This window comes from Coffea arabica, chromosome 11c (assembly GCF_036785885.1).
Source record: "Coffea arabica cultivar ET-39 chromosome 11c, Coffea Arabica ET-39 HiFi, whole genome shotgun sequence".
NCBI classification, from domain to species: Eukaryota; Viridiplantae; Streptophyta; class Magnoliopsida; order Gentianales; family Rubiaceae; genus Coffea; species Coffea arabica.
Window position 1 is genome coordinate 12150487 of NC_092330.1, and position 19898 is coordinate 12170384.

Here is a 19898-nt window from a genome sequence, read left to right on the forward strand (position 1 = left end):
TATCATGCCTTGGTGAATGTTAAATTTATGAGAGGCCAAAGAAGTGAAAAGGGACTGAGGGCAAGGGGTTAAGCAACCCCAAGCTCAAGGAGATGATTAGGGAACAACTGTTGGACTAAACCGAAACCCTAGAAATGAAGGAAAACAATCACATAGTTACTGTTATTGGCCATACGATTGATGTCCTAGTACGGTTGGTTGAGCACCCAAACTCTAGATCAATAAGTCAACCTAAGAATCAAGGGAGGTGTGAAAATAGAATGATTCTTGAAGTTCGCTCCATCTAAGCTCACGAAAAATCTAACCTCGAAATAGTGAGATTGATTTGAAAAGATACAATAAGGCACTAGTGAGAACAAGAGGTTATGATTTCTTCTCGAATGACCTTGTAGATAGGTATTGAAGAGTGGACTAAGACATGGAATTTCTATATTAAGGAATAAGGCCCCCTTACCTTGTTGCATTTATAATTACTAATAGTAATCTCGTGGAGACTTAAGAGCTCGCCCATATTAAACAGAGAATAGTTAAAATTTGTATTCCGAGATAACCTATAAGCAGACGAATGAAGGAGTATTATGGCTCGAGCTTCCATTGTGAATAGTTACTTATTTGATCCTTTGATTTACCTGGCAGGCTAGCATTTGATTTGAACCAACCAGTAAGATGACAAATTTAGGAGAGATGTGTAAGGAAGTGAACCTTCTTTGAAAGGAGGTAGAGTTTCAAAAGAAGTTGGTTGACTACTAGGAAGGGCGGTGGAAACAAGAATATGCTAAGAAAATTGAGTTGCTATATAAGAACATAGAACTGGAAACGAAATACAAAGAAACTTTTCAAGCTGGTCAGGCCATGACTCCTCGTGCGACTTGTGGATACTGTGGTAAGCCCAACCACATGGAGAATGAAAGTTGGAAGAAATCGGGAAAGTTGGAAGAACATCAAATTTCAAGTTGCCCCAATACCCCTAACAAGAGGAAGAAATACTCAGCAGCCAATTAGGTTCGCTTCAAAGCAATCGAATGCCAGATGAGAGTAATTAAAATTAATGGCTGTGAAGAGGACCCAAGTAATGGAGGTTTCACAAGTCGAGATGGTTTGACTTCACTCAGGGGGATAGAGGTTATAGTTTTACCCTAGACTAGACCAGCACTATTGGAGATTTAATCTTTTGCATAAGGGAAAGTCTTTTGTTATATTATATCTTGGCAACTTGGCCCGCTTTGCTATAATCTTGTTGTTTTCTCTTTTCTTTTTGAAATGATTTGATAAACCTCTTCCAACTGGATGTAATTATTATGATCTTTATGACATATGAAAATTGAATTTATGACTTACATGTATATTTAAATTTTGCCCCACACTTTTAGATTGGTAATAAGACATGGATGGTAGTAGACGTGATCGAATGGTATTTGAGAGCGTAGCCAACCCCGAGATCCTAGGGATGACTAGGGATCGGTGAAAAAAAATCGAGAACTTAGGGTTGAAGTTGGGACCCAACGCTTGATTGCCAACTTGGTATATTAAATTGTGAGATTTGAGTTGGTGAAAGGAAATATTTGTTAGATTTAGTGAGTCTACGATTAAGGGACCGGATATCATATTTGGAATAGAGACTTAAGGCTATATTTAGACTATCGAGACTTGAATGATGTGACCATTAAGAACAAATACTCTGTTGTCTCACATAGACCAGAATTTTGATCAACGGCAAGGAGCCGTGATACTATTCAATTTGGATTTAAAGTAGAGCTATTATCAATTGGAAATCCTAGTAACTGATGTGCCTAAGACCGCTTCCAATTCAAGATGGGGACACTTTGAGTTTTCAGTCACTCCCTTTGGGTCGACTAATGCACTAGCAGCAATTATGGCCTTAATGTATTGGGGTTTTAAAACGTAATTGGAATAATCTGTGGTGGCATTTATTGATGATATATCGGTATACTCTAATGTTTGAGAAGAGCATGAAAGACACCTGATGATAGTTTTATAAACTTCGAGAGAGCGCCAACTTTCATTAAGTTCGATAGACGTGAGTTCGATTGGAAGAAGTAACCTTTCTAGGTATACAATATCTAAGGAAGGAATTGTTATTGACTCAGTTAAAGTGGAAGCTGTATAAGAGGAAACAACCAAAGAATCCTACCGAAATTTGGAGTTCTTAGAGTTAGCCGAATACTATCTTTGGTTTATTAAGGATTTTTATAAGAGTGCAAGACTTGACAAGTTATTTGGGACTCTAGATGTGAGGAAGATTTTGAAAGTGAAAAATGTTCAATCGATGCACTTGTGTTAGCCCTACCGAGCTGAGAAGGCAGTTTTGTGATTTATACAGATGCTTCAAAGGATGGGTTAGAAGGTATATTAATAATACATAATGAGGTGAATGCATATGCCTCTAGAAAGTTAAAATAACACGAGAGAAAGTAGCCAACTCATGATTGGGAGTTAGTGGCTAAAATATTTGCATTAAAAAAGTGAAGACATTACCTGTATGAGCTAGACATGAGGCCAATTAGATTGCCCTACGACTCGGAAGTTAAAATATCTATTGGGAAAAAACAAGGTTTGATTGCTAGTTGAATGAATAGAAATTGTGAAATATAAGTTGGAAAAACATAAGTTGGTGATTGATCTGATAGGCTTAACCATGAAGGGAATGATATTGTCCTAGGTGTGAATTTCGAGGGCAAAATTCTTTTTAAAGAGGGGAGGATGTGAGGACCCGAAAAATTTCTTATTTTTATCGAATATTATTGATTTATTTAAATATTTATTCACCTATTTTCTCCAAATAATTTATTTCAACCATTTTAAATCCATTCATATGGAACAATGTCTTCCTTATATTTTTAAAACATCCCATTAGCAAATTTAATTTTCGGAGGTTTGTTTAAGTGAGAAATAATGAGTACATGTGTTTCGAGGTGATATTTTATTCGAGAGTGTAATTATCTTGGAAAAAATTAAAAATGACCAATAGTAGATTAAGAAAAACTAATTGAGGAATTAAAGGTGAATGAGTTCTAATTAAGTGCATACCGCTCGCGCGTCGTTAGTTTTTCGAAAGACGCATTGATACAAATTTATTAGAGATTTGAGGAAGTACTACTAGACTCATGTGAGGACCCGCGAATTTACTTAGTTTAAATTCCTATTACTGGCTTATTTAAATATTTAATTGGCCGTTTGCTCCGAATATTTTATTCCAACATTTTTAGACCCAATTACATGAAACTATGGCCTACATGTATTTTTAAAATGACTTGTTACAAAAATTTATTTTTGGAAAATTCGTTTATTGAGAATAGTGAATACACGTTGGGAGTCAATAATCGATTCGAGCATACAATAAGCTTGGAAAATTGGAGGCTTGTACATTAGTCTTAAAATAGGTATTTTTTTATGTTTAAATGTTCAAGTGTTAGTTAGCTATACTATCGTTATAAGAATTTTTTGGAAATTTCACTTTATCGCGCGCAAATTGGAAATATGCGTTTTTACGCGCGCGATTTAATTGAGAGACATTAAACCATTATTTTTAGACCATTAAGAGTGAATAATAATAGTATGAATAGAAGTGCATTAGAAGTTTAGTGCACAAGTGAAACAAACTCGAGAGAAATCGAGCACGAAATGCGCATGCGCGCGCGGGGAGAGAGTTGACTTTTGAACTAATTTGAGCCACACATTTTAGCTTCTATTGGAAGCTTCACTTTGATCAAACTCTCTCTCTCTCTCTTGCTCAAGCAGCCAGCCAACTCCAAGGAAGAAACAAGACCCAAAAACTCTTCATTTTCTTGCTCATTTCTTGTCCAAATCATCTCAAATTTTTACCATAACTTGCAAATCATTCGGTGATCCTCTTAAGCTAGGAAAGGGGTTTTAGAGCATTTTTTTGAGATTCAATTGACTTGTTTATAATGTATATATGTTGTGTGGGCTGTGAGGAAGGTTTCCACAAAAAATTACGTGATTTGGTTGGCCAAATGTTGTGATTTCAAAAGTTCATCAAAACTGGAATTTTTTCCATATTGTTCTGGCAGTGTTTTGCAACCAGCTATAACTTTTTGCTCCGATGTCAGAATCGAGTGCCATTTGTGGAAATGGAAACTAAACATTCTCAGTTTTCCAATGGTATAAAATTCTCGTCCTGGTTCCACCTGAGTAATCTGTACCAACCTTGTAAAGTTGCCTGTTCTATTTCGCGTCCATACTGGAAGCTCTGTTTTGAGCAGCGAATTGATGTTCAAATATGAGTTAGTTGTGGACAGATTTTTAAAATGATTTCTTCTGAGAAGTTGTAGCTTTATGAATATATTTTTCAACGCCACCAACCACACTCAATTTTGAGTTGAATTGAGTGAGTTGTGGCTAGATTTCAAAACTGACTTTGTGAAAGAAAACCCTACTTTTGGACTAATTTGTAACCAATCTTGACTTGGGACTTGTTATTCGAAATTCTTGGTATAAATCATCTACCAAATATATTTTGGATGTTTCTTAGACATTTTCTACACAAATTAACCATATTTGTGATGTTTTCATTGGCCAAAGGTTTGAGAAAAGAAAACTAGAGGTGCAAGGCAGCTTTGCCTTGGAGATTTGGAAACTTTGATGGTTTTGCTAACCAACTTTCCAAATGAATTTTTCTATGAAATTTGACAGGGAAATAGCGCTTATATGGTAGGATAATATTGCCAAATTTGATACCATTCTAAGTCCATTTCAATGCTCAAACAAAGTCCCAAATTCCATGATTTAAATATGGAAAATTGGCCTAGCGGTCTCACTTTTTCAGTAAATTTGAGCCGCCATATCTTGGTGCTCAAAACTCCGATTCTTGTTCTGCTCATTGTGTTTTAAACCTTGATTATAACTCTAATTGAGTTTCAAATTTTAGAGGCTAGTTCACATTGTGTGAATTTTGCCAAATTTTCAAAGTTGGTCAAAACCAACCCTGAAACTGTCTCGCAAGCCTAAACAGTAAATTTGCGCCAAATTTTGAATGTCTTCAATTTGGAATCATGGAAAAGTGTCTTCTAGGAAATTTTAGTACTTGGAAGGAGTTTCCAATGGTACCAAGTTTTTCAATTTTGGACTTGTAAAGAGTCAGATACGATTTTTCAAAAATCTCATATCAAAACTAAAATTTTCGAAACTTAAGGAAATGAAATTTTTCGAATTCTCCTTTTCCTCTCGGTATCACTTGAACGTTTTGTACTTGATTTTAAAGATGAAAACTCGATTTCTTTTGTGTTTTGAAACCCCATCTTTGAGTCTCGATTTTACGAGTAATTAAGGCTCATTTAGTAAAATTTTTTTAGATTGTACAAGCGTACAATCATTTGTGATAACTGGGATTATAAATGATAATCCACTATTAATTGCTCAGACTCGTGTGAGGACCTTCAAGAGGATCCCACAGTAGACGCTTGAACTTCAAGTGATAGTTCTTCTTTGTGTACTTGGTGAGTGTCAAGTGTATGACTACTTGGTGATTATCCATGACTTGAGATTTTGAAAATGGAGTCGAGTGTGTACTTTATCGCATTCGTTCTCATTTGAAATGAATAACTCATGCTTGAAATGCTGGAATATATCAAATGCTTGAAAATATGTCAAATGTTTGGATATATCAAATGCTTGAATAACATGAAATAGTATGCTATGGCTGCATACGTCGCTGGAGTGAATCTCCTCGACATTCAAATGTACATGGGGGACGCCCAAACTCATAGGCCGACCTTGGGACTCGAGCCGGCATGGGTTTGGTCGGGAACCTCGATGAGCCGTGACGATCACATGAAAAGCTTGATCTATTGGAGAGATCTCGCTTGGCATACTCGTTGAGTATCGCCTTATAAATGTCATACGGGCCCGGTGCGGTGTACGGTGGACGGACATGAGAAGTAAGTGGAGATCTACGGATTAGAAATACCGACCCGGTTGATGGAGAGTCATCGTGGGAAGGTATACGAATAACATAGGCAAAGTGAATGAAACTTAGCTCCTGAGAGCTACCATATCCTTAAATTGTTTCTGGTTACATTTCATTGAAATTGTTAACTACTCGCACTTTATCATTTGACCTGTTATTTGGGCTTGCTACTTGGACTATATGCTTGCATGTGTGTTCTTGGCCTCACGAGCATTTTGCTTACCCTGTAGATTTGTTTTCCTTAACAGGATAGGACCTGGAGTGAATCTCGAAGAAATTCTCTGGATGTGCTTGTGTATTAGTGTTTCAAATGCAATTGGCTAGATATTTTGGCTGTTGTATATTTTGAAATTTGATGTGTATTTTGGGATCCTGATGTAAGAATTGGGTACTTGATGTATTTTGGAACTCGTGGTGTAAGTTTGAATGTTAATTGTGGAAGCGACTTCTCTTTCTTACTTTATCTTGTTGTGATAGCTAGTATTGCATTAAGCTTGAACGGGAATTATACCGAGTCCTGGCGAGAGCTGGGCAGACGTCTCACGGATACCCTTTGATTCGCCTTAGGGAGAAGTGGGGGCATCACACACTGTCGCAGGATCACCAGCCGCCCGACCGAGTCCTTTTCTGACTCAAGTCGACTGGCAACGAAAGGCAAGGGTCCAGTTCAGTCAAAAATCTTACATTCATGTACAAGTAGCATTCAAACATTGAAAATTCACTTTTGGGCTTGGGTCGAGTGCGATAAAGTACACACTCGCCTATCGAAAATCTGTTTAGCAATCCTTGGAAACCATTTAACATTCAAACATGACGAAAGAAAATTCCAGGAATCCGTAGTTGAAAGAATAACCAATCCCAAATTGAAGTGAGCAAATGTAATTCAAAATTTTTGAGATAAAACTAACACTTTTCACCTTAGTTGATACCAAATCTTGGTCAAAAATAACTCATATACTACTATTGAAGTGCATTCTATGAGGACCCGAAAATTTTCTTATTTTCTAGTCATTATTTTATTCCCTTACATACATTTTTCTATATTTTTCCTTATTAGACTAAATTCCTAAATATTTTTATAACTAAGTATAGTTTTAAATCATTTTCCTAGTACAAGTTAGTTTATGTGACATTAGTAGTACTTATGGGACGTGGGACCTGCTAATGCGTAAAGTACGATAAATTTTGATGATTAAGTGAAGTTTTGCATGAAGGGATGTTATTTACAAGGTGTTAAGGGACAATTAGAGGTTAGTTACATAGATTAACCTTTGGTAGACAAAAGGATGAGAATGAGCTTAGGATAGCTAGGTGTCATGAAATCATTGGTTGTGGACTTTGACCAACCTTTCTTTACCTTTACTAAAAATCAAATTTTGACTAAAATTCCCTTCATTTTCCTTCTTGCTTGGCCGGCTATTGGGAGAGAAAAATCCAAGAGAGAGACTTCACTTTGTTCTTCAATTTCTTGTCCAAATCTTGAGTTCCAACCGATTAAATTGCAAATCCTTCCATAGAAGTGCAAATTAAGGAGGAATAAAGGTCTTGGTGGAGTGATTTTTGTAGAAGAAACCCTAAGCTACCATCTTTCCTAAGGTTCCAAGGTAACTCACCTAGAAATTCCTTTTTGCTCTTAATAATTGCAAATTAGTGGATTAGAGTTGTTAAATATGTAGTTTTGCGAGAAAGTTTATGATTTGAAGTAAGGTTATGGTAAATTTCAGTTTTTTATAGTGAATTTTCTGCCCTCATGTGATGATTGATGATTAGCCATGGTTTGGTAGTTTGTTATGTGCAATTTTGAGCTTGGATATGTTAGTTTCACTTGCCTACGAAAAATTTCAGCTTGTGTACCTCAATTACAGTTTAGGGTTTTGAATTTAGGGCTTTGTTATGGTTGGTTTTAGAGCTATTAATTGGCTAAGATTGAATGGTATTGTGACCCTAATGAAGTGTGTTTAATAGCATAGCAATTGTATGTGCAATTGTGGTGGTTTTGGGTTCAAGTTGGTGTTTGTTTGTAGGGTGGAAAAGTAAGGAAATCTAAGGGGAAGTGCTGTCCAAGTTTTGAGTCTATGTGATTCCTTTGAGTTGGGTTGCTTTTGGGTGGAAATGAGAGACTGTGGGGTTGTCTAGGCCTATGGCACCAGTTGTTCCTTATTTTCACTTCCAAGTTCTATTTTGGCCTTGCATTAGTAGTTTATTGAATAGGTAAATGACTCGTAATCGAGTCTCAATTGTTTTCTTGGTTGTGCGTAGGACATGCCGGTGATTCAAGGCGTGCCTCGGGAGGAAACGTTTAAGTTAACTATATTTGAACTGGTGATGTACTCACATAATTGTTGCTTCTTTGCTTTATGCGTACTTGAAATCTGTGATTTGAATGACTGTAATTTCTGTTTGTTCTGGATGAGACGAGGATGTACTTTATCATGCTCATTCTTTATTACTTATTTGACTGTTTACTGTATAACTTGGAATTTCTTAGCTGTGCCTGAACTGGTGTTGTTTGGACGTGTTTCCAACGACCTTTACTGTTAAATCTGAGCTCAACCTCATTAAGCAGTCAATTGAATCGAGCCAGCAAGGGCTTGATCGAGGAAATTGACAAGTCATAGGGACTGTTTCTGGGGAATCTTTAGGTATTTAAGACTCTGGATTCTGGTATACTCGAGTATTATCACCTCTGTTTTGTTTGGTGTTCGGGTTCGATAAAGGGTATGTGTGGTGGACGGAATTGAGGTAAAGTAGGGTCTCCAGTCATGTTTGTTCGTTAAGCGTTGACGAAGAGTCAACGAGCTATGATCAAGTACTGTAAAAGAGGAAATGGGCTCTTGAGAGCCATTTGTATCCTTTTACTCCTGTTTACATGTGGTGATTATTACTATTTGTTTGATGGTTATATTTGGATTGAGTACAATTGTACTTTTGTGATTCACATGTACTTGGCGTGTTGGTATCTCATTAGGCGAAAGCTCACTCTGTTGCCTTTGTTTTCCTTACAGGGCATAGTGTTTGGAACTGTGATGTTTTGAAGAAAAAATTGAGCTAGTATAGGCATTCTTTTGTATTGCTCCTCTATAGTTGGGAAAACCCTAATTGTATCTTGATCCAAAGTTTCCTTTTGATTTGTAAAGTTACCAATGTATGTATATAGATGTGATTCTTTATGTCTATGTGATATATTTGCTTGGGAATGTACATTCTCTAGATTTACACAAAGTTTACTTGTACTTGATTGGGATTCGAACGAGTGCGGAATTTGAACGAGGAGAGAAAAAAAAATTTGGCGGGAAAACTATTCACGGAATTCGGCCATGTATCCGACCAGTTCTTGGCCAGATACCTGGCCGGATTTGTAGGGGAATTTGAAAAAAAAAATTGGGTTGTTCACTGCCTTGAATCCGGCCGAATGTCCGGCCAAGTCTTGGCCAGATTGTGACGTGGCCGCGACTGTTCATTTTCATTTTTGTTTTCGTTCTTCGTTATTCGTTGTCGTTCAATCGATTGATCGTAGTAATATCTTTCAGAATGGTTTGGCCTTCGTGTGTGCGGCTTAGTAGTTCTGGCGAGAGTTGGTCAGGTAGTTCGCTAACCCCTAGAGTACGCCCTAGGGGAAGGTGGGCTGTCACACATTCAAGGATACATATGTAACTTAAGATCCAACTAACCCTAAAATCAAACCTTACATCTTACTAATATTCATAAGAGCAAGTAATAGAAATTTGGGCAGCATGCCCTTTGTATTTAACTATTTTCTAGCCACTTAGGGCTTCATTTCTTTCCTCAGCTCAGCCCAACTTCAACATATAAGCAAGCTTAACAAGATAGCTCTTCAACTAGGCTTAATATCATCCAAATACAAGGTAATTCTAGCAATTACTCCATCAAAATCAAAGCTGGAAATCCATTTAAGGAAAACTTATAAGTGGCAGATTTGTCATCCTTCGGTGTTTTGGTCATAACTATAGCTAGGTATATCGGATCGAGGTAAATTTGATGGAATTTCGAAGCTAAGACATAGGCCTACATTTATTATGAAGACCTCCAAAGCCAAATCATGCATTTTCATGGTCAAAAATTGAAATCTCAGAGAAAACAGAAAGCTGTCTGTTAAACAAGGCATTTGGGCAGTCAGGGGTATTTTAGTCATTTCACAAGCTACAGTACTCCGATTGAGCTGAAATTTTCTAGGTAGAAATCTAACTCAAATCCCTACAACTTTAGTGTTTTGAGCAAGAACTAATTTGTCCTTTATCATGGACGAATATGCAGTTCTCAAAGGGTCCAAAAACAGGACAGAATCACTACCAAATGCTGGAAATTCAACTTTTACTCTTAACATGTCACAACCAAGCCATTAATCACTTCACCAATCCATATCCTAGCTCAATAACATCACTTACTAGTTAAACAACACTAATCAAAACTGAAAATGCAAACCCTAGCCGAAAATTCTATTACACTATCAAAAACTAGGAAATCAACCATAGCAAGCCAAGATTGAAAGCTTCTATACCAAATTTAGCAAGAGAAAAGGAAGTTTCTTACCAAAGTACCTTGTAACCTCAAGAAAAATGGTAGCTTAGTGCTTTTCCTTACAAAATCACTCCACCAGCACCTTGAAATCTACCTTAGTTAACACTTTTATGGAGTAGTTTCCAAAACTAACGGTTGAAACTCAAGATTCAAGCTTGAAATTGAAGTTGAAGTCGAAGGTCACTCTTTGGTTTTTCTCTCAATATTTTCGGCCAAGAGGAGCAAGGAATGAAGAGATTTTTAGTCCAAAATTCCAAGATAAAGACCAATGAAGTCTTGGTCAAAAGTTGCATAGATGTTCAACACTTGGCACCACCAAATTTTTTCTTGTTTTTTATTTCTTTTCCTCTTTTTTGTAGGTCAAATATTTTGGCTGTTTTAAGGGTTAATTAGAGGCTAATTAGCTAAAATAAAACCAAGAGGATTAGGGCAAGAAAGTAGTGGTCAAGTAGGGTACTCAATCAGTAGCAAACGGTGCGCGTCGATTCAAGCCAATTTTTCTTAACTCGCGCGTACTAGTATCTTAACTTATGATTCACTAACTTATAAATAGCACTTCTAATCATATACTTCCTCTTATATAAAATTCACTTTTAACCACCAAATTTAATACACACACCTCACCAATTAACTACCAAAATATGCCAAAACCTTAACTTACTGTAACTTGAAAGTAAAAGTAAAACTCTTGGCTCAACTAATGAAATCACCATGAAATTTAGGGCTAGTAAATAGTTAAATAATCAAGTAAAGAAACATAGAAGGAAATATAAATTAATTTTTCCAAAAATGGGAGGAAATTCTAAAGAAATTTTTGGGTCCTCACAATTACCGCCGGTTTATAGAGAATTTCTCGAGAATTGCGGGACCCTTAATGAATTTGACAAAGAAACAAGGGAAATATATTTGGGATGTTAAGTGTGAAAATAGTTTTCAAGAGCTTAAGAAGCAATTGACCATGACTCTAGTGTTAACTTTGCTAAATTGGAAGGATAGCTATACGGTGTATACTGATGCTTCGAGAGAAGGATTGGGGTGTGTTTTAATGCAAAATAGGAATGTAATTGTCTATGCTTCTCGGAAGTTAAAATTTCATGAGCAAAACTATCCAACCCATGAATTAGAACTCGCAGCTATGGTGTTTACTTTGAAGAAATGGCGGCATTATTTATATGGGGTGACATTTGAGGTATACACAAACCATAAGAGTCTTAAGTACTTATTTTCTCAGAAGGAGTTAAATCTGAGACAACGTCGGTGGGTGGAGTTTTTAGAAGATTATGATTGTACCATTAATTACCATCCAGGAAAGGCCAATGTTGTAGCAAATGCTTTAAGTCGGAAGGCTCAACTAGCAGGTTTAATGGTGGAAGAGTGGAACCTGTTAGAAAATGTATGTGAATGGAACCCTCGTCTTGAGCCGCAGAAAATTATCGTTGGAAATATTGAGGTGAAATCGACATTGTTGGACCGAATTAAAGAGATTTAAAAGAAAGAGCCAACGATACAAAAGTGGGTGGAAAGAGTGAAGAAAGGAGAATTACCTGAGTTTAACCTAGGTCCTTATAGGATTCTAAGATTCCAGAATCACGTTGTTGTACCAGAGGATGAGGAACTGAAAAGGGAGATTTTGGAGGAATTTCACCGCTCTAGATACACGATGCATCCAGGTAGTGGCAAAATATACTAGGATCTCAAAAGTCTGTATTGGTGGGATAATATGAAGGCGGAGATTGTTCAGTTTGTACAAAAGTGCCTTACGTGTCAACAAGTGAAAGCTGAGCATCAAAAATCGTCAGGTCTGTTACAGCCTTTAGAGATACCTAAATGGAAATGGGAGCACATAACGATGGATTTTGTATTAGGATTGCCACGAACTCAAAGAGGTCATAATGCGATTTGGGTGATAGTGGACTGATTAACTAAAACCGCGCATTTCCTACTAGTGAACATGAAACTCTTTGGAGAAACTTGCGAAACTCTATATGGACGAAGTTATGAGATTACACGGGGTACCAGTAAGCATAGTATCAGACAGAGACCCTAGATTTGTATCCCGCTTTTAGCAGAAATTGCAAGAGACTCTAGGCACTAAGTTGAACTATAGCACAACCTATTATCCTCAAATTGACGAACAGTCAGAAAGAACTATCCAAACTCTTGAGGATATGTTAAGAGCCTGTATTGTAGATTTTGGAGGGAGTTGGAGCCAATATCTGACATTGGTTGAGTTTACGTATAATAATAGTTATCATTCTTCTATTCAAATGGCCCCATATGAAATACTTTATGGACAAAGATGTCGATCCCCAATTCATTGGGATGAAGTAGAAGAGAGAAAAATTATAGATCCGGCAACAATACTATGGGTTGAGGATGCCTACTAAAGGGTAAAAGTGATACGTCAGAGACTTCAAACAGCCCAAAGTTTACAAAAGAGTTATGCCGACTATTGAAGAAAGGATTTGGAGTTTGAAGGGATAAGGTATTTCTTAAGGTTACGCCACTGAAGGGAAAGATCAAGGCAGGAAAGGGGAAAAAGTTGCAAGCAAGATACATAGGACCTTTTAATGTACTCCAGCGGATAGGAAATGTGGCTTATCGACTAGAGTTATTAGCTAGTTTATCTCGGATCCATGATATTTTCCATGTTTCTTTGCTTAAGAAATATCACCCGAATCCGACTCATGTTTTGCCACCAAAAGATATTGAATTGGATGAGTCTTTAACCTACGAGGAACGACCCATTTGAGTACTAGATCGGACGGTGAAGGATTTGAGAAATAAGCAAATTCCACTAGTTAAGGTTCTATGGAAACACCATGAGGTGGAGGAAGCAAGCTGGCAACTAGAGACAGACATGCAGGAGAAGTACCCTGAGCTATTTATGAATAAAGGTATGAATTTCGAGGTAAAAATTCTTTTAAGGAGGAGAGAGTGTGAGGACTTGCAAAATTCTCTATATTTTCTTAAAATTCCCTTTTAATTTGATTAAATTACTTTACAATATCTTTACTACTCATTTACTCCCTCAATAGTTGTAATAAATAATAGAATTAAGAGTTTTGCCCTTAGTTTTATAGTTAGGGTAAAATAGGGTTTTTGCGTAATTTGGTAGTGTGATTAATTGGTGAGGTGCGTGTACTAAATTTGGTAGTTAAGAGTGAGTTTTAAATAAATGGAAGTGTATGATTAGAAGTGCTATTAATAAGTTAGTGAACTATAAGTTAAAACACAATTACGCGAGAGTTAAGGAAAATCGGCTTGAACCGACATGCACCGTTTGCTACCGATTGAGTACACCACTTGAATACTACTTTATTATCTTAATCTCCTTGCTTTTATTTCAGCTAATCACCCCTAAAATATCCTCCAAAGCAGCCAAAATTTTGGACTAAATAAAGGGAAGAAAAGAAAAAAAAATAAGAGTTAATCTTGTTGCGACAAGTGGTGGCAATCCAAGAGGTGTTTGACCAACTAATTTCCTTCCTTCTTATCATTCATTTTTGGTTCATCTTGTTCATTATTTCTCCTTGGTGGCCGAGAGCAACAGAGGGAAAAATAGAGGAAAACAACTTCAACTCCAACCATGATTCTTCCTTGTTGAATTGAAATCACACAAACCAAACCGATTAAACTTACGTCTTGGTGCTTAGGAAGTTAGGAGTGGTGAAAATCTTAGGAGAAAGTGATTGATTCCTCACTTACAAGAAGGCTTTGGGAAGGTATAAGTTCATCCACCTCTTGTCTTTACCTTAATCCAGCTAAAAATGCTATAGAAGCTTTCAATCTTGGCACTTGACGGATGATTTTTTAGTTTTTGGTGTGTAGTGAAATTTTCAGCTGGGGTTTGTATTTTCCAGCTTTGATTATTGATGTTTATCTAGCAAATGTTGTTATTGAACTTGGAAATGGAACTCGTGAAGTGATTAGTGGCATGTTTACTACTTTTTATAGTTGAAAGTTGCATTTCCAGCATTTGGTGGTGAATGTTAGTTTTGCCCTATTTTTGGAATCAATTTTGGCTGCGAATTTCTCCATGTTTTAGACTGAATCAGCTTTTGAAAAAAACATGACAATTATACGGATTTGAGTTAACTTTCTACCTGCAAAATTTCAGATCAATTGGATCATTTTAGCATATGATTTGGCTAGAGCACTCTTGACTGCGCAAAAACTCTAATTTTCCTGACCTGTTTTTCATGTGCTTCTGACCATCCATTTTTTACCCTGAAAATGCCAGAACCAGGTGTCAATGTTTTCATAGGAAATGTAGGTCTATGTCTTAGTTTCGAAATGCCATAAAATTTACCTCGATCCGATATACCTAGCTACAGTTATGACCAAAACACCGAAGGATGACAAATCTACCACTTATAATTTCTTCTCTAAACTGGTTTCCAGCTTTGATATCCATGGTGATAAGTTATTATTTGGTTTGTTTAGTTCGTTTAGAGGCCTTGAATAGATATATGTTGTTGGTTATCACTTGTGGTTAGAGTGGAGATTTGTTGGCTTGTGAATCCAAGTTGTACTTGGATGGGAAAATGGATAAATACAAGGGCATGCTGCCCAACTTTTTGCTCAAAGGATAAGCGAGTAAACTTGAAACTTGAGTGACGATTTGAGGTCGAAGTGAATTTGGATTGTCTATGGTAGTGAATTTACCATTAGTAGAGGTATATGAGCTGAATTGTGGCCAAAACTCGTACCCTTTAAAAGGCGAAAGTAACGACCATTCGAAATATGTTTTCCTCATCTTTTAGACCACTTTGCGACTTAAAAGTTTTACTCGCTTCCTTACCAAAACTAAACGAGCGAGCATGAATTTTCTAGAGGATAATTAACATGAAAACTACTAAACGAGTTTCATTTACTTGATTTTCTCTAAGCGAAACTCCTAAGTTTCAAACCCTAATTGATTTCAAACTCTTAAATGATATTTTATCTCAGATTTGGACTCCAAACAAAGAGTTGCACCTGAGCGTGATCCTAAGAAGCACTAAATCTTTGGTGAGTGTTTCCAAATACATTATTGAACTTGATACTTGATTTAAATGCTTTACCAACGTGGTCGGATGTTATTTGATTGGTTTGGACGGGCAAGAGTGTACTTTATCGCACTTACCCTAAAGTGATACATTCTTGTTCATTGGTTACAATTGACCTGATATACATGCATATAACTTGAATACTGTCTGGAATTCCAGAAACCCTGTGGCTAGTTACTCAAGTCGAGCCGGCAAGGGCTTGGTCGATTAGGTAACGAACCCTGGGTCTCTAGTTTTGTCGAGTAGAATGTTATCTTCTCGACTAATCGGTATACTCGAGTATTACCACCAGTGTTTATTAGGGAGTTCAGATCTAGTAAGGGGTTTGATTGGTGGATGGAGATTGGAGTTAAGTGGTGTACTACTGGACTAGTTATCTTACTTGAAAGTTGACGGAGTGTCAGCTACTACTTGATCAAGCTATAGTGGAGTTAGTTTGCAAAAGCAACTATATCCTTTTACTTGAAATGTTGAATACTTAATGATTGGGCATACGAAGTGTTATTGCTCATTTTCTTGACTTGTTATGTTCGCTACTTTGCTACTTTGATACTTTCACTTTTAAATAATGGTCAACTTACTACTTGAAACCTCACTAAACTTTAACTCACCCTATTAGATTTGTTTTTCTTACAAGGGGTATGAGCGAGGGCGTGAGATTGGTACAGGCTAGCATAATCTAGTTTTTGAAATTTTACGATTTCACTTGCGCTAGTGCTCGATTAGAGTTGAATGCATCTGGAACTCATATCTTTTGTTATTTTTGGGATTGTATGAATGTTTGGGATAGAAATGAATGTAAATGTACGTTCTAAACTTGGAACTGTTATTTCATTTACTCTTGGGATTATAACTTATTTTATTTGAGATAAGTGAGTGAGTCCTGGCGAGAGCTGGGCAGGGGGTCCGCTAAACCCTGGGGTACGCCCTAGGGGGAGGTGGGGTCGTTACAGACCGCCAAACTCTTGGGTACACCTTAGGGGAAGGTGGGGTCGTCACATCTTCTTTAGCGTAATTATACTTGTGGTCTTGCCTGTAAAAACTTGGAGATAAATGACATTTTTATAGGTATACAAAAAAGTTTTGACCTATGATCAGGTTTAGTTTAGTCACCCTATGCATGTTACAATGTAGTCAAACCAAAGACTATGATTATGGCGTAATATAAGTTGGCAAATCAACTTGCAGTTTAATTATGACATTTAAGCGAGTCAATACGATGAAATGCCAAATAGGTCATGGGAAGACAAAGATAAAATTTGATTGTCAAGCTTAAGGATAATTAATTTTAAATTTGAGTGTTATTGCTTTTCAATACACGTAATTATTGAGGAACAGCGACAAAAATAATATCAAGAATCAGCCAAGAAAGTTGATTAAAAAGATCCTGTATTTACAATGCAATGTTCTAAGATCTGTCTCGGCATCTTTAGGCCACAAAAGATGGAGTTCATGTCAATAATTCTCTACTACTTGTTTCCTTGGAAACAACTCCGGGCAAGCAAATCTGCATGCCATAATCCCTACAGCTTGGGACAATCAAATCTGAATGCCATAATCATATGACTGGAATATATGTTTTAGTTATGAAAAATAGCTAAAAATCTATCATTCTTTGCGTGAATTATAGAAATGTGTTTTAAAATCATATGGATGTTCAATAAAGATGATTTTTTTTTATTATATGATTCATCATAATAATTTGTTTGTCGTATTTTCTATGGCTTAATGCATCGGTTGCTTGCAATATTGACGATGATTTCTATCATTGCAGTCATGGGAGTAATATGGAGACACATAAGAGATCCTTTTTGGCACTTTGGCATCATTTTCATAGGTTAAAGCCTAAAGAGAATGGTAGATAGAAAGCCGTGTGCCAAACATGTGGTAAGAAATACTTAGCAAATAATGTGAGTTGCACGTCCAATTTACTGTACCATTTGGCCAGTCATGCTCGTAATGAGGAATAGCCTACTGGATTAGCAATGGTTGATCACATTCAGGTTGAGTTAAATTCGAGTAGTGCACTACTCAAACTAACTCAAGGTAAAATAATTGAGCTCGAATTCATCGATATTTTAAAAGTCGAGCTCGAGCTCGATGTTAGTTTACCTTACTCAAACTTAAACTCGAGTTCGAGTTTAATTAAATCTAATCGAGTCCAATCAAACTCAATCGAGTCTATTTGAGCTCACCTATTAAAAATTAATATTTTACATATAATTTAAATAAAGGATATACTTGACATTTCACAATAATAGATATAAAAAATTAATATACATATATATATATATATATATATATGTGTGTGTGTGTGTGTGTGTGTGTATGATAAAAAGCTCGATTAGACTTGTCGAAACTTCGAGTACAAGAATTTGGAACTCGAGTTCGACCCGTAACCTCAAACAAGTTGCTCAAACTCAAGATTGAGTTCAATCAAAGCAAGCTCGAGTCGACCTATTGATCAAGTAACTCACAATCTCAAGTCGAGTTATATGGTTCAGCATCATCCCTAATCATGAGATGTATCATGAAAAGCTGGCCATTGCTTTTTCCTTTTTTTCCACTTTCCTACCTCCCTTTCTCCTGCATGGCTCTTTCGGTCCATTTATTGATGTTTGTTTTTCCTTTGTTATTTTTTGGGATTTGGAAGTTTATGGAATCCGTAAAACAAAGCTGTGAATTTAAATATTTTGTAAAAAATGATTAGTTTTCTGAAGGGACCTCAATTGATCCATAACATACAACATATGGAACTAACGTTATTAGGTTAATACCAGAGTTTTCTTTTCTTTTCTCAAGCGTGGGTGTGCCAATCTCTTGCATTTGTAGGTTCAAAAAGGCTGTCCAGATTAATAATGTTTGTCTGCAGGTACTACTTATGCAGCTTTCCTAGCGTTCAAGATAGTAGAAATTTATAGTGGGCTTGAACAAGAAGTTTAATCAGATTTGTCAACCATGAGAGTGACAGTGAGGCTGAAAAAAGAGTTGCACTTATCCACCTTGAATCAAGGGAAATTATGATAGTCCCGCACTTTTTGGCTTAGCTTGCCACTGACCTTTGAGTTAGCAACTTGAATGGCTATTAAAATTTGGACCACTGTGACACACCTTGAGTACTGATCTTGCAGCTGAATTGCGAGCCTCTAGGCGGAAGACCATGCATATGTATCCCTTTGGCTTCCTTGCCAGGTGATGTTAGGCAGTTTTTCTTGTGAACTTACTACAAAGTTTTTTGCTTAAAGGTTTATTAGAACAGTTCAAACCGTTTCAACTTTGCGAGCGTCCACTGGTTTGTTGATGATTAGATTCTTAGACTAGGTATGCTTACTTAATAGGGTGAACATGCCTTGTAATTAATTTATGCTTCATACTATCTCAAATCTGTTGCGCTTCTAGCCTTAAAAGACATGTTATCTGATGTTTATAGTGACCAGTTTATTAAAGGTTCTTACACTTTTCTTCAAAGAAATAACATGGAAAAGGAAATCTGTTCCTTTCCACCGGCCCCTGTTTAGTTTATAAATTGAGCAACTCGTTATACTTAAAATGACTTTCTTTGTATTTATATCCATTCACCAATTACGGAAAAAATGTTTTTGTTTCATCTTTGAAATAAATTTGCTATATAAAAAGGACATACCTATAAAAAAGAAGCTTTAAATATCTTTTTAACAAGTGAATTATAAACATGCTTTTAACTTTATGGTAATTTTAAAAAAAATAGTAGTACACCTTGCCAAGGAGTTGTGTCTATCCAAGAAGTTTAAAAATTAGTGGTTATATGTGTGAAATTATGTTAGTGTGTGTTTGCCAAGGAGTTGTGTCTATCCAAGTAGTTTAAAAATTAGTGTTTGTATGTGTGGAAAAAAAAAAAAAAGAAGCAGTGCATCTTGCCAAGGAGGTATGTCTACCCATGCAATTTAAAAATTAGTGTTTGTATGTGTGAATGTTAGTGTGTGTTTGTCAAGGAGTTGTGTATATTCAAGCAGTTTAAAAATTAGTGTTTGTATGTGTGAAAGTATGTTAATGTGTGTTTTTATGTGTATGTGTCTATGAAAATGATGTTTTTCCATCTAAGAAACTTAAGAAATGAGTATGTTTATATGTGTGGAAGTATTTTAGTAGGTGAATATATGTTTATGTGTAGTAAAAAATCATTTTGTGTGTGTAAATGCGTGCGATAGAGTATTATTTATGAAATAATATGTTGGGATCATATTTGCCTCATAAATCTGAGTTAATCCAATATGATCCAACCACATAACAATTTAATCTATAGTTTGGTGGTTCATTCATCTGACTGCAAACTAGAGCCAAATACAAAAACGCCCCCTTGGGCTTTGGCAATATTGTTAGTC